At 40.0% G+C, this 13,239-nt stretch overlaps 1 protein-coding gene across 2 annotated transcripts in view; it reads left to right on the plus strand.

Annotated features, from left to right (window-relative positions):
* The window catches only part of SLC9A9 (solute carrier family 9 member A9), a 602,343-nt gene that overhangs the window by 434,813 nt on the left and 154,291 nt on the right, over positions 1-13,239 (plus strand). The gene's annotated exons all lie outside the window — the stretch shown is intronic.

Raw genomic sequence — 13,239 nt, forward strand, 5'->3', positions numbered from 1 at the left:
GCCCAGACAGAGTGGCAATGCTGACGAAGACACAGTCGACTCATCCCAGCTGAGGACGCTCATTTCCCTGTGATGAGCACTTGCCTTCTCTCTTGCTGGTCCATTAGGAAACACACCAGCTAACCTCTAGATTAGAGCTGGCTAGCCAGAATGCATTTATACCTAATTAGCCACAAATTACAGTCCATAACAAGGCAATGTTTTATTTTGCTGTGTTATACCAAAATCCAGGACAGCCTCACTTTCATAGTTTCTTCTTCCATCTGTACCAGGAAGAAAGCAAGACTTTGCCTCTGATCTGATTTTCACAAATCATCTGACTGAATTGGAAGGGACTCATTAGAACAGAACAGTAACTCACCTATCAATTTCTGATGGACTGAACAAGATCTGGCTGAGGCTGTTTTGCAATTATAGCACTTTCCAGCTGAAGGCCTCAAAATGTTTTGTGAGCAGTGATGAGCAACAGGGCCTCCTAGTGCTAATACTAAGTGCTCTCATAATAAATTTTCACCGGTGACGGTCTGGCTCATTAGCCTGCTGGGGCAGGAGAGGGGGCATGCCTGTGGGAAGGAGGCCGTGTGGTGATCCTGCCAGCAGTAGGACTGGACCACTGCCTGGTGCTCGCAAGACGAGGTCGCATGTGGAAGTCTCGTGGAGGCTCAAACCCACTTCTCCCTGTGCCAGTGGGCACCCCCAGCCCTGGTGTCTGGACAGGTACTGTGAGGGCTGATTTGATGGAACTTGGAGCAGGGGAAGAGCAGAAGGGCAGAAGGAAAGGCCTGACCTGAGGATGAGGAAGGGCAGAGAAACATGGGTTGGACCCGTGGGACTGGTTAGATAGAAAAGCTGGGTAAAGGATTGTTGTGTCTGTAATTTTTCTTTCTACATGGTTTCTCCCAGTTCTGTCATTGGCCCAGCCAGACTCTGCAGGGAGGGTAGCAATCCTGTTTTGTGTGTAACTGTTAACCCTCCAGGTGTGTTACGGAGTTGGCAGAGCAGAGTGGAGAGGATGACACTTATGTACTATTTCAGATTGTGTGGCACTAAGCTAGGGGGCTTTGGGGACAGGTCTCAGTGGGGCTTCCTATCATCCCACAAATCCTTCCACTGAACTGGCTGCTTCTGAAACCCACCCCAGCATACTCTCCTCTCATTCCAAAGCCCCATGTCACCCACAAAATTTGATCTCATTGATTCATGCCTTCGAGATAATGTAGGGAAAGTCTAACGTGTCAGGCAATATGTTGGATTCAAGGTGAAGACATTTTTCCTTGCTCCCACTTTTCTGCGTTTCCCAATTTTCTGTAACGAGTCAGTAATTTTTTGAATAGTAAAGTTTGCCATAGAACTATATCTGAAAGTGAAAATATATAAGCCACATTTTAATAGTTTTGAAGAACTAAATTACTTTTCTTAAGTATTTAAAGCTTGTTTACTTGAAAACTTTGACTTTGTTACCTTCTTAAGAAACACAAGGCCATTGGACCCAAGGGCTCTCACAACCGACCGATGGCTTTCCTCCAACTCAGAGAATCAGGTGAATTGGGTTTATAGTACAGAAGAGACTTCTTTAAAAATCAAGACAAATCAGTCATGAGTTCTGGCCACAAGATGCTTACAGTATAGTCAGGTAGGAGAGAGAAGGCATCTGAAAATACAACTTTTAGTAATATAAAATATTACATAATATTTTATAAAATATAAGACAAAATTAAGAAGGATAAATACTTTAAAAGAGGTCTTGATAAGGTCAAGGGATGCCAGCATTTTCCCCCAGCTGATGGATGGAAACGCTTGATGAGTGCGGGGCATGAGAGCCCTGCCTGAAAGAAATCAGGGCCTGGGCTGCAGACAAGGTCGATTTAGGCAACCAGGGAATAGGTTAAAATGAGCAGTGGCAGGGAGGTCAGAAGGGGTTCGTGGGGTGGACCACATGAGCTTGGTTAGGATAAAGTACGGAAGGCATGAAGAGGAGGTGAGGTCATGGAGGACGATGGGGACCAGGCTGAGGGATTTAGTTCCGCAGTCAAAGGAGCTATACCTGAATCAAACTGATCCGGCAGCAGAGGTTAGCATGGACCAGGGTGGAAAGAGGCATTTATGGAACTGAACCCAAGTGAGATAAGATGACCTAGGGCAGTAGCTGTGAGATGAGGAGGATGGGCAGGAGGTATTTCAGAGGGGCAGCATAGGCAGATTCTGGAGAAATAAGGAGTGGAAAGGATTCTTTTTTTCCAGCCTGTGCCCTCAGACTGGCTGAAGCTGGCATGAAGGGGCTACGGTGGTTAGAAGTTGCAATTGAACACTGGAAAGGAAAATTACAGGTTGCTCTTCCATGAGGACTTCTTCAGCCCAGAGGAACTGCACGAGTTGCCGGCATAATGAAATCTAAACAGGGAATTTTCAAATAAGCAAAAAGGATAACCCATGAGGTTTCTCTTTTTTTTTTTTTCCTTCTGCCCCTCTTTCTCTTTCAAGTTATTCATCACTAAATATCTACAAAGCAGTTACATTATATAGGAAACCAAAGGAACACAATTTAACACCTAGTTTGTGTCATCAAATGATTTTCAATATATTTGCACACAACGGTATTCACATGTCTGCATACCATCACATCCTTTAGTTCAAGAGCCACCTTGAGAGAGATGCTAGGACTTGAAAGGAGCTGTAAACATTGCCTAAATTAAGGGAAATTTAGTGTATGGGGGGTATTACTATACAGTGCTACTATGTGCCATATACTTTATTTTTCATCTTATTGTGTCCATTTTAAAGATAAGGAAATTGAGACCCAGAGAGATGAAGTTAGGCGCTAAGTGAGAGAGCCAGGAAAGCCTCATCCAAAGCACAGCGCCCCCTAGAGAGGTAGACAGTGAGAGGCAAGTCATCCTCAATGAAAACCTGGCATGCAAAGGTGTGGAAGATATAGGTTATCTATACTTCAAAACCATCAGAATTCTACAGGTTTCATATGCAGCTTCCCACTTACTTTCCAGTTGGTTCTAATAAAGTTTTCTGAGAGACTCCTTTCTGAGAGACTCTGCTGCTGTCAAGAATCTGCCTATTTCTTCAAGATTTGGAGCAGGGTAGGACAAGATGGAAACACGAGTAAATAGAACATAAGTTAATTGCTTTCTGGAGAATATTTCAGAGTCAATGTATTTCCCGTGGTGTTCTGTATGCCTGCCTCCTGGGCTGAAAGGGTTAAGAGAACACCCCCCACCTTTTATAATATCACCAGATCTCGATTAATCTGGCAAACGCTATAAATCAAGGGACTGTGTGAAATTGAACACTAAATGTATTGGACGTTATTATAAAAAGAGAAATTGGATAATTTCTACTCATTTCTATCTGAAAATGAAAAACTGCCAGGGTAATGAATTTCCTTGATCTGCTGAAATGCTTATCAGTTACAAAGTACTTTTCCATTGAAGAGATAAGCAGAGTCAAAAACAAATTCACAATTTTTTGAATAAAAATAAACAAATCTTCATGCTGTTTATGGGATAAACTCCCCCAAAAGGACCCAGCAACCATCTCTTTTAAAAAGCTTCAAAGTCAATAGGATTTCTTATTGCCCTGAAACATTTCAGTAAACTAAAGAAATCTTTGTTACATGAACTGTCCACCCTTCCATGAAATCAAGAGCAAACTTATCAAGATTGATTCCTGTCATCAAGTGCAGTTAGATTTGCATAAAAGGGTTGGTTGGCCAAAAAGATATATCTAAATAACCTTTCATTGTTAAGGCTAACCTCCCTTTCAATGTTAAGTTCAAAGGAAGGAAAGTTCTTTGAAACACCACCAGGGATGATTGGTGCTATTGGTCTAATCAGAGCATGTTTTGAGTCCAAAGGTAAGAAGTGCCTTCAGCTGGAATAAAATGCGGGCAAGAGGCCGGGTGCAGTGGCTCATGCCTGTAATCCCAGCACTTTGGAAGGCCGAGGTGGGGGGATCATGAGGTCAGGAGATCAAGACCATCCTGGTTAACATGGTGAAACCCTATCTCTATTAAAAATACAAAAATTAGCCAGGTGTGGGGGTGTGTGCATGTAGTCCCAGCTACTTGGGAGTCTGAGGCAGGAGAATCGCTTGAACCTGGGAGGCGGAGGTTGCAGTGAGCCGAGATCGCACTATTGCACTCCAGCCTGGGCGACAGAGACTCCATCTCAAAAAAATAATAATGTGGGCAAGATCAGCCAGGTGGCCACCATTCTAGGGGGAAGAGAGCCCTTCAAATGCTGATTCCAGGGCAGCCTGCTTGTATTAACAACCTTTTCTGAGTAAAGCTCTCCAAAACCTGGAACCATTCCAGTTTTCCTTTTCTGCATGAAGTAGGAATGTAATTGTAATGAGACAGTTTTTCAGAAATCAATGTTGCAGTCCTCATTCTTCCTGTATTTGATAATACTTGCCCTGTGCCTATTAATGAGCCTAGCCTAGTTGGGGTAACTGGAATGGGCAAACAGTTCACTGCGCTAAGAGCCTTTCCAGGGCCTGTACCACTGCATCATCAGGAGCTGAGAGAGTTTAGCACATGGTAATTACTCGGTGCATAGTAGTCTTATTCCAATCAATTGATTCACACACTTAACAAATACATATATGCCAAGCACTGTTCTGGGCATTTGAAATAAACAAAAATGCCTGTGCTCAGGGTGTTTTCATTCTGGCAAGAGAAAATAAACCATAAGAAATTAGCTTAACACATGGGCAAATTATATAGTGTATCAGGTGATAAATGGTACAAAAAAAAAAAAAATAGGGCAGAGGAAGAGAGAATAGAGGCTGGGTTATAGGGATGGGATTGGGCTGTGATTTGAATTAGGTAGTCCAGGTAGGCCTCAATGAGAAGTTATCTCTTGAGTAAAGACTGGGAGGAGGAAGAGCATTTTAGCAGTAGCAATAGCTTATGTAAAGACTGTAAGGTGAGACGTAGCTGGCAAATTGGAGGAACATCAAGTGGGCCAGTGTGGCTGAAGGGTGAGCATGTAGGAGAGTAGGAGGGGCTGAGTTTAGAGAAGAAAGAGGGGTGGGAATACCATACAGAGCCTTAAAAGCCATTGTAAGGACTTGGCCTTTCACTTTAAGAATTGGATCACGAGGTCGGGAGATCAAGACCATCCTGACTAACATGGTGAAACCCCATCTCTATTAAAAATACAAAAAATTAGACAGGCGCGGTGGCGGGCGCCTGTAGTCCCAGCTACTCGGGAGACTGAGGCAGGAGAATGGCAGGAACCTGGGAGGCGGAGCTTGCAGTGAGCGAAGATCGTGCTACTGCACTCCAGTCTGGGTGATAGAGCAAGACTCTGTCTCAAAAAAAAAAAAAAAAGTACTGCCTGAACTGTGGTTAGAAAAGTAGCAGGGATGGAATTCTCTTTCCACTCTTCTCCTTACAAATAGGCTCCGCAGGGCTCTGCCTTTTATCTGTTCTACCTTCTCCCCTCCTTTTCTCTTCCTATTATCAGGCAAAAGCTGCTTTCACACAGTCATATTATGACATCTCAAGTTGGACTCTTACCCCAGATATCATCCAAACATCCTCACAGCCTACCATAGCTGCCTGAGTTAACCTTTGATTCAGTTCCTAAAGCAATTTCTCTGTTAAATATCCCATTTATACTAACAATAAATATTTGTAACACCTTTTCAAGTGCTCTCATCTACTCTCTTTGCTCTCCTGGGAGGGGTAGTTTCTTTTTCAATTTATAATTGATACATAATTATGCATATTTATGGGGCACAATGTTATATTTCAATGCATGTATACATAGTATTATGATCAAATCAGGATAATTACCATATCACTTTCAACATTTATCATTGTGGTGACGACATCGAAAATCTTCTCTTCTAGTTATCATGAAATATACACTTCACCGCTACGTGGTGTAGTCACCCTACTGTGTAATAGGGCACCAAAACCTCCTAAGTCTAACATTTGTACCTATTGACCAGCCTCTCCTGATGCCCACCCCCACCCCTCTGCAGCCTCTGGTGGGCACTATTCTGCTCTCTACCTGTATGAAATCAACTGTTTGGATTCCACATATGAGTGAGATCACATACTGTCTGGCTTCTTTACCTTCATGTAATATCCTCCAGGTTCATCCATGTTGCCACTCGTAACAGGATTTCATTCTGTTTTATGGTTAATATTCCCGTGTATGTGTCTGTGTGTGTGTGTGTCTTCATCCATTCCTCTGTAGATGGGCATTTAGGTTGATTTCCTGTCTTGACTATTGTGAAGTACACTGAAAACATGGGTGTGCAGATGTCCCTTCGGCATTGATTTCATTTCATTTGGATACACACCCACTAATGGGGCTGCTGGATCGCATAGTAGTTCTACTTTTACGTGTTTTGAGAAACCTTCATACTATTTTCTATCATGGCTGTACTAATTTACATTTCTACCAACAGTGTATAAAGAATTCCTTTTACTCTGCATCCTTGCCAGCACTTTTTCTGGGGGTCGGGGGTCTTTTTGATAATAGCATTCTAACTGGGGTAAGGTGATATCTCATTGTGGTTTTGATTTGCATTTCTCTGATGATTAGGCATGTTCAGTATTTTTTCATAAGTCTGTTAATATTTTTATATTTTCTTCTGAAAAATGTCTATTCAGGTCTTTTATCCATTTTTAATCAGATTAATTTTTGCTATGGAGTGTTCTGAATTCCCCATATACTGTGGCTATTAACCCCTTGTCAGATGTATAGTTTGCAAATACTTCCTCCCAGTCTCCAGGTTTTCTCTTCACTTTGTTTCCTTCGTTGTGCAGAAGCTTTTGGGCTTGATGTAATCTTATTTGTCTAATTTTAGTTTGGTTGTCTGTGCTTTCTTATTTTTAAAAATCCTTGCCCAGCTCAATTTTATGAATCATTTGTCCTATGTTTTCCTCTAGTAATTTCATAATTTGGGTCCTGCATTTAAGTCTTGAATTCGTTTAGAGTTGATTTGTATATATGGAGAGAGACAGGAGTCCAGTTTTATTCTTCTGCATCGGGGGAGGGGTAGTTTCTTGCGCAGATACCAAGTTGTGGTTTCTGAAAGATGAGCTGACAGCCAAGTAAGAGACCCTGAGGGAAGCAACCCCAGGAGACATAACTGAGAAAAATATCAGCGTTAAGTGCTAGCAGCCTGGTGGGGAACAAGGATAAAAGATGAAATATCAAAACCTAAGGCACATTTCACCAACATCACACCATTGCCTTGTGGCCCTTTAGGGATGAAATGGCAGGCTCAGTTGTAGTATCTATGTCCAGTCTTAAGTTTTCTGAAACCACCATTTTCTATATGGCCCACTTCCCATGATTTTTTTTTAAAAATTGCATATAATGCTTGTCCTTATTCAAAATCTTTTCTTGTGAGTTGCCTCAAGTCCTACTTTGTAAAAGGATGGGATACAAGTAAGAAGTAGGTTACTTGCTAATTATTAGAGATCACTTGCTTCTCTACATGAGATGCCCTGATGCAGTAGAAAGATGATTTCAGAATAGTTTTTTTAAATATCCGGAAAGTAGCTTAAATATTTATATCTAAATAGTTTTAATTATGTGGCAAAAATATAGTGGTATCATTTCTTAGACTTAGAGTCTGAGACCACATAAGGCAATATGGACAACTTCAGTGACCTGTTATGTGCATGACTGCTTTACACAAGTGTAAGTTTTGCCATCATTTCCATGGATATATTTTGGGCATTTTAACCTATGTCATGCTTTAGCCTGGCACAGAGTAAGCAAGTGAAACATTCCTCAACAATCCCATCAGTGCTGATAGTCAGCATACAAAGAAGTTGCTTTTTAAACTTTTACTTTATTTTCATGATTTGTTTTTTAAAAACAAACATTGATTGGGCCTTGCTTTAACAGTCACAATAATGCCTTGTAGATACTGGTAGACTGTAGCAGCTGCAAGTGTGGGCTCTGGGGTCAGCTGCCTAGGTTTGAATCCCAGCTCTGCCACTTACAAGTTCTGTAGCCATGGCCTAGTCACTCAGCCTCTGTGTGGCTCCATTTCCTCTGTTGTAAACTGTGGATTTTAATAGAAATTATCTCAGAGGATCCTTGTGAGGATTAAATGAGTTAATATGTGAACAGCAAGTATAGTACTTAAAACAGTGCCTGGTGCATAGTAAATGTTAGCTCTCGTAATTATGAACAGTTGTCTATTAACCTAAATAATTCCCATTTCTACTTCCTTTTTCCAGCATGGCACTGGGTGACCAAACAATGCCTACTTGACCCTGAGCAAAAACATTTTTTGCTGCATGCTGCATGCAGTGTATATTTGAAAAACATTAAGAATATGAGCCTAAATTGATATTTTTTAAATTATTTAGGGATGAACAAGAACAAAAGGGAGGAGAAAAAGGCTAGAAAACTCTGAGCTGGGTATTTTAAGAAAGGAAACAATAGGCTTCCATAAGATGTTTCTTATAAATCCAGATGAGCCTGGAAATTTCCAGTAGTTTAATTGTGAGGGGCCAAAATAGTTCCACATTAGTGACTGAATATAAAAGGGTTGTTTAAAATACTTTTTTAGTAGTTCATATCCTTGAAAGCAAAGTCTCTGCTACAACAAAGTCTCTGCCAATAAGAGCCGGTAAACAGCTAATTACATTATAACATGGGTTTTTTAATTGTTAATTATAATAAAAGAAGCAACAACCCAACAATAATTTGCCAGTCCGTACATCTGTGAAGTTTAAATGGGAAAATTGCCTCTTGTCTCAGCAAGGATGTAATTGATTCTTGGGCACTTAACGATATAATACTAGTTTTTGCCTGTTCTTTCTTCCTTCAAAGAGCTGACACCATTATGTCACTGATATAAATGGAATCTTGAAGGTACATCAAAAAATTCTGTCTTTTTAGGGAAAAAAAAAAAAAAGCCATTGTGGCTCTTTAGTGTGGAGCAAGTACATAGTCAAGAAGGATGTATCCCTGGGTCAAGGTCAGAGTTCAGCTCCAGATGGAGTTTTTCACCCTTTTCTATGGGGTAGTTGGAGCACATCTTGTCATGTTAGCAACAGTCATTGTGAACCTTCTAAAATGTTTTAAAGTAACATTTTAAGACAGTCAAATGAGAGAGCAAAAAGGCCTTGTCAGAGGCTATCTGCTCTCATGTCAGCCGAAGCTAACTGGAAAAGAACTCTGGGTTCTTGAAACTGAATTTGATTAGTGGAGATGGACCAAAAAAGTGTGCATCACAAAGGACTTACAAAATATTAGCTTCACTACCCATTCTCAAACTCAAACAGCCCCTTATATTTCATTTTTTCAGTTCATCATTAAGTACAGAAAAGGAATAAATTTTAAAGAGTCGACATCAAAGTGCTGTCTGTATTTCCCTTCCAACCAGTACATTGTTTTAATTACCATTTAAAAACTTTCATTTTTAACTGACAGCCATTCTTGGTAGTGGATATATTTTAATTCTTTATAAATAACCATACATATATATTTGTAAAGCTTAACAGACATCTTGTCAATTGACCATCACTTTTTCTTCATCCTGATGCCCAGGTTATTCCAAATACAATATTTTGTCCTGATATGATGATTATAGTTTAAAAAAAAGCTAAGCCTCATTGGTCCCCACATCAAAACTAAGTGTACACCAAAAGATTATAAACACATCTGTTAATTTTAAACTTCCTCCATTTATGAATCTGTATATATAACCTGCTAGCTGAATAATTGGGTTGACCACATGGCAAGTGTCTTTAGCTGAAGTGTACTCTTCTGAACAAGTCAGAAGGAGCACAACAGACTGTTCTCCCTGGCAAATGCCCTGACGGGAAAATGGATCACATAGAACCATATTTTGCCTCCCTCTAATAAAAACAATAAACAGTATTCAGCATGGATTGTAGAACTCATGCTATTAAGTACTGTGTGGTTGCCAATTCATTAAATTCACAAGGACCCTAGGTTGGTGCTATTATTATCATCCCTATTTTACAGACCAGGAAATGGAGACACAGATAATGAAGGCCTAAGTTCATATAGCTAGAAAGTGGCAAAGCTAAAATTAAAACCCCGCGCCTGTGTTTTTAACCACTTCACTCCTCTCCCTGTTTCAATATCTGTATTCTTTCTTGCTTTTGTTTTGAGGTTTTTGATTCTTGGGAAGATAACTTTCTATTGTGAAAAATATCAGACTTTAAAAGGTTTCAGGCCAGGCGCAGTGGCTCACGCCTGTAATCCCAGCATTTTGGGAGGCCAAGGCAGGTGGATCACGAGGTCAGAAGATTGAGACCATCCTGGCTAACACAGTGAAACCCCATCTCTACTAAAAATACAAAAAATTTAGCCAGGCGTGGTGGCGGGCACCTATACTCCCAGCTATTTGGGAGGCTGAAGCAGGAGAATGGCGTGAACCTAGGAGGTGGAGGTTGCAATGTGTTGAGATCGCACCACTGCACTCCAGCCTGGTGACAGAGCAAGACTCCATCTCAACAAAAAAAAAAAAAAAAAAAAAAAAAAAAAGATTTCAAGTATGATGTACTTTTTTCTTGAATTTTTCACGTAAGTTGTTCACTTTCAAATACACTAACATCCAATTATGACAAACCAGAATCCTACGTAACCACAACGCAACCACCAGAATCATTCAAGTTTTATGTGTTCACTCAGCCCTTTAAATCAAAAGGCTGAAATTCAGAATCATATGTTACATTTACTTGGGTCCCTTTAGTCCCTTTTAATCTGGAACAGTTCCTAAATCTTTCATTAACTTTCATGACCCTGATACTTTTGAGGATTACAAGTCAGATACTTTGTAGAGATCTCTTATTCTGGGTGTGTCTGATACTTCCTTGTGATTACATTCAGAGTTTACATTGCTGACAGGAATAACAGAAGCAGTGCTGAATTCTTCTTGTCACATGCCATCAGTTGGCATGTGATTTGGACATGTCCTGTTACTGGTGACCTGAATTTTGATCACTTGATTAAGATGCTGTCAACCAGGTTTCTCTGCTGAAAGTTACTCTTTTTACCCCCCATAATTAATAAATATTTTGTAGAAAGGAACTTTGAAGCTATATAATTATCTCAGTCCTCATCAACTTTCAAGTCATTCATTTATTCATTTATATCAGCATGAACTCATGCTTTTCCATTTTATTCAATGGACTTTCATTTGTAACTACGATTATTTATTTTGATGTTCAAATTGTCTTTAATTTGGCCGCTAGGAGCCCCTTCAATCTATCTGCTCCGCCCTTAACATGTTCTCATCATTTTAAAGCCTTTTTATTGTTAATTGGCACAATAAGATGTTTTGGGCTCATCTTGCACCTTACTTGCTCCAGACCTTGGAATCAATCATTTTGTTGAGGATCCCTGGTTCCTTCACATGAAGAATTGCATTTAGAAACCAAGATCTGGTGCTAGGTGTGCTCACTGCTGCTTCAAGGATGACCCTCTTGGTGAAAAGAATTAGGAACTCTGTGTGTGTGTGTGTGTGTGTGTGTGTGTGTGTGTGTGTGTGTGTGTGTGTATACATGTGTACATGTGTGTAGGGAGGGTAAGTAAAGAGATTTACACATATGTTCATTTCTACATATATATTTGTGTGTGTGTTCTAAAACCTTCAATTCCAGTTCAATATCACAGGGTTCATTCTAGTCTTTTCCTTTCCATATTTTTAACTTCCTTCTCTGGCAGTGAGAAACCCAACAGCCTGTGTTCTTAACCATTCTACTACATTGTCTGCCACTAGGAGGCTCAAGGAAAAAGTTGATGACTGCAGGGACCGGGTCATGGATCTCCTCTCCAATATGTCTATGACCTTAAACAAGTCTTGAACTACTCTGGGTTTGCCATTTTTCATCTGTAAATAGCTGTGACAATAATACCTGTTTCAGAAGGCTGTATAGGGACAGAGCACAGGGCCTGGGCCACTCTGGCTCTGATACTCACTGGTTGTGTGACCTTGAACAGTGACACAACTACTCTGAGCCTTGTTTCCTTTTTTTTTTTAATAATGTCAACTTTTATTTGAGATTCAGGGGTTACACATGCAGGTCTGTTACATGAGTATAGGTGAAGTTTGGGGTATGAATGATCCCATCATCCAAGTTATGAGCATAGGACCCAATAGGTAGCTTTTAAGCCCTTTCTTCCCTTCTCCCTCCCTCCTCTAGTAGTTCCCAGTGTCTATTTTTCCCATCTTTATGTCTATGTATAACCAGTGTTTAGCTCCCACTTGTAAGTGAGAACGTGTGGTATTTGGTTTTCAGTTCCTATGTTAACTTACTAAGGATGATGGCCTCCAACTGCACCCATGTTGCTGCAGAAATGCGATTTCATTCTTTTTATGGCTGCATAATATTCTATAGTGTATATGTACCACATTTTCTTTATCCAATCCACCATCAACAGGCACTTGGGTTGATTCCATGTCTTTGCTCTTGTGAATAGTGCTGTGATGAACATACAACTGAATGTGTCTTCTTGGTAGAACAATTTATTTTTCCTTTGGATATATACCTAGTAACAGGATTGCTGGGTTAACCATTTGGTAGTTCCGTCTTAAGTTCTTTGAGAAATCTCCAAACGGCTGTCCACAGTGACTGAACTAATTTACATTCCCATCCACAGTGTATGAGTTCCCTTTTCTCTGCAGCCTTGCCAATATCTGTTTTGTTTTTGTTTTTATCTTTTTAATCATAGACATTCTGACTAGCATGAGATAATATCACATTATGGTTTTGCTTTGTGTTTTCTGATTAGCAATGTTGAGCATTTTTTCATAAGTTTATTGTCCACTTGGATGTCTTCTCTTGAAAAGTTTCTGTTCATGTCTTTTGCCCACTTTTTAATGGGATTATTTGTTTTTTGCTTGTTTAAGTTCCCTATAGATTCTGGTATTAGACCTTTGTTGAATGCATAGTTTTCACATATTTTCTCCTATTCTGTGGGTGGTCTGTTTACTGTGTTGATAGTTTCCTTTGCTGTGCAAAAGCTCTTTAGTTTAATTAAGTCCTGCTTGTCAATTTTTGTTTTTGTTGCGCTTGCTTTTAAGGGCTTAGTCATAAATTCTTTGCCAAGGCCAATGTCCAGAGTGGTATTTCCTAGGTTTCTTCCTAGGGTTTTTATAGTTTGAAGTTTTACATTTAATTTTTTAATTCATCTTGGGTTAATTTTTGTATTGGTGAAAAGTATGATCTACTTTCATTTTTTCGCATGTAGCTAGTCAGTTATTCCAGCA

Source organism: Rhinopithecus roxellana, chromosome 1 (assembly GCF_007565055.1).
Source record: "Rhinopithecus roxellana isolate Shanxi Qingling chromosome 1, ASM756505v1, whole genome shotgun sequence".
NCBI classification, from domain to species: domain Eukaryota; kingdom Metazoa; phylum Chordata; class Mammalia; order Primates; family Cercopithecidae; genus Rhinopithecus; species Rhinopithecus roxellana.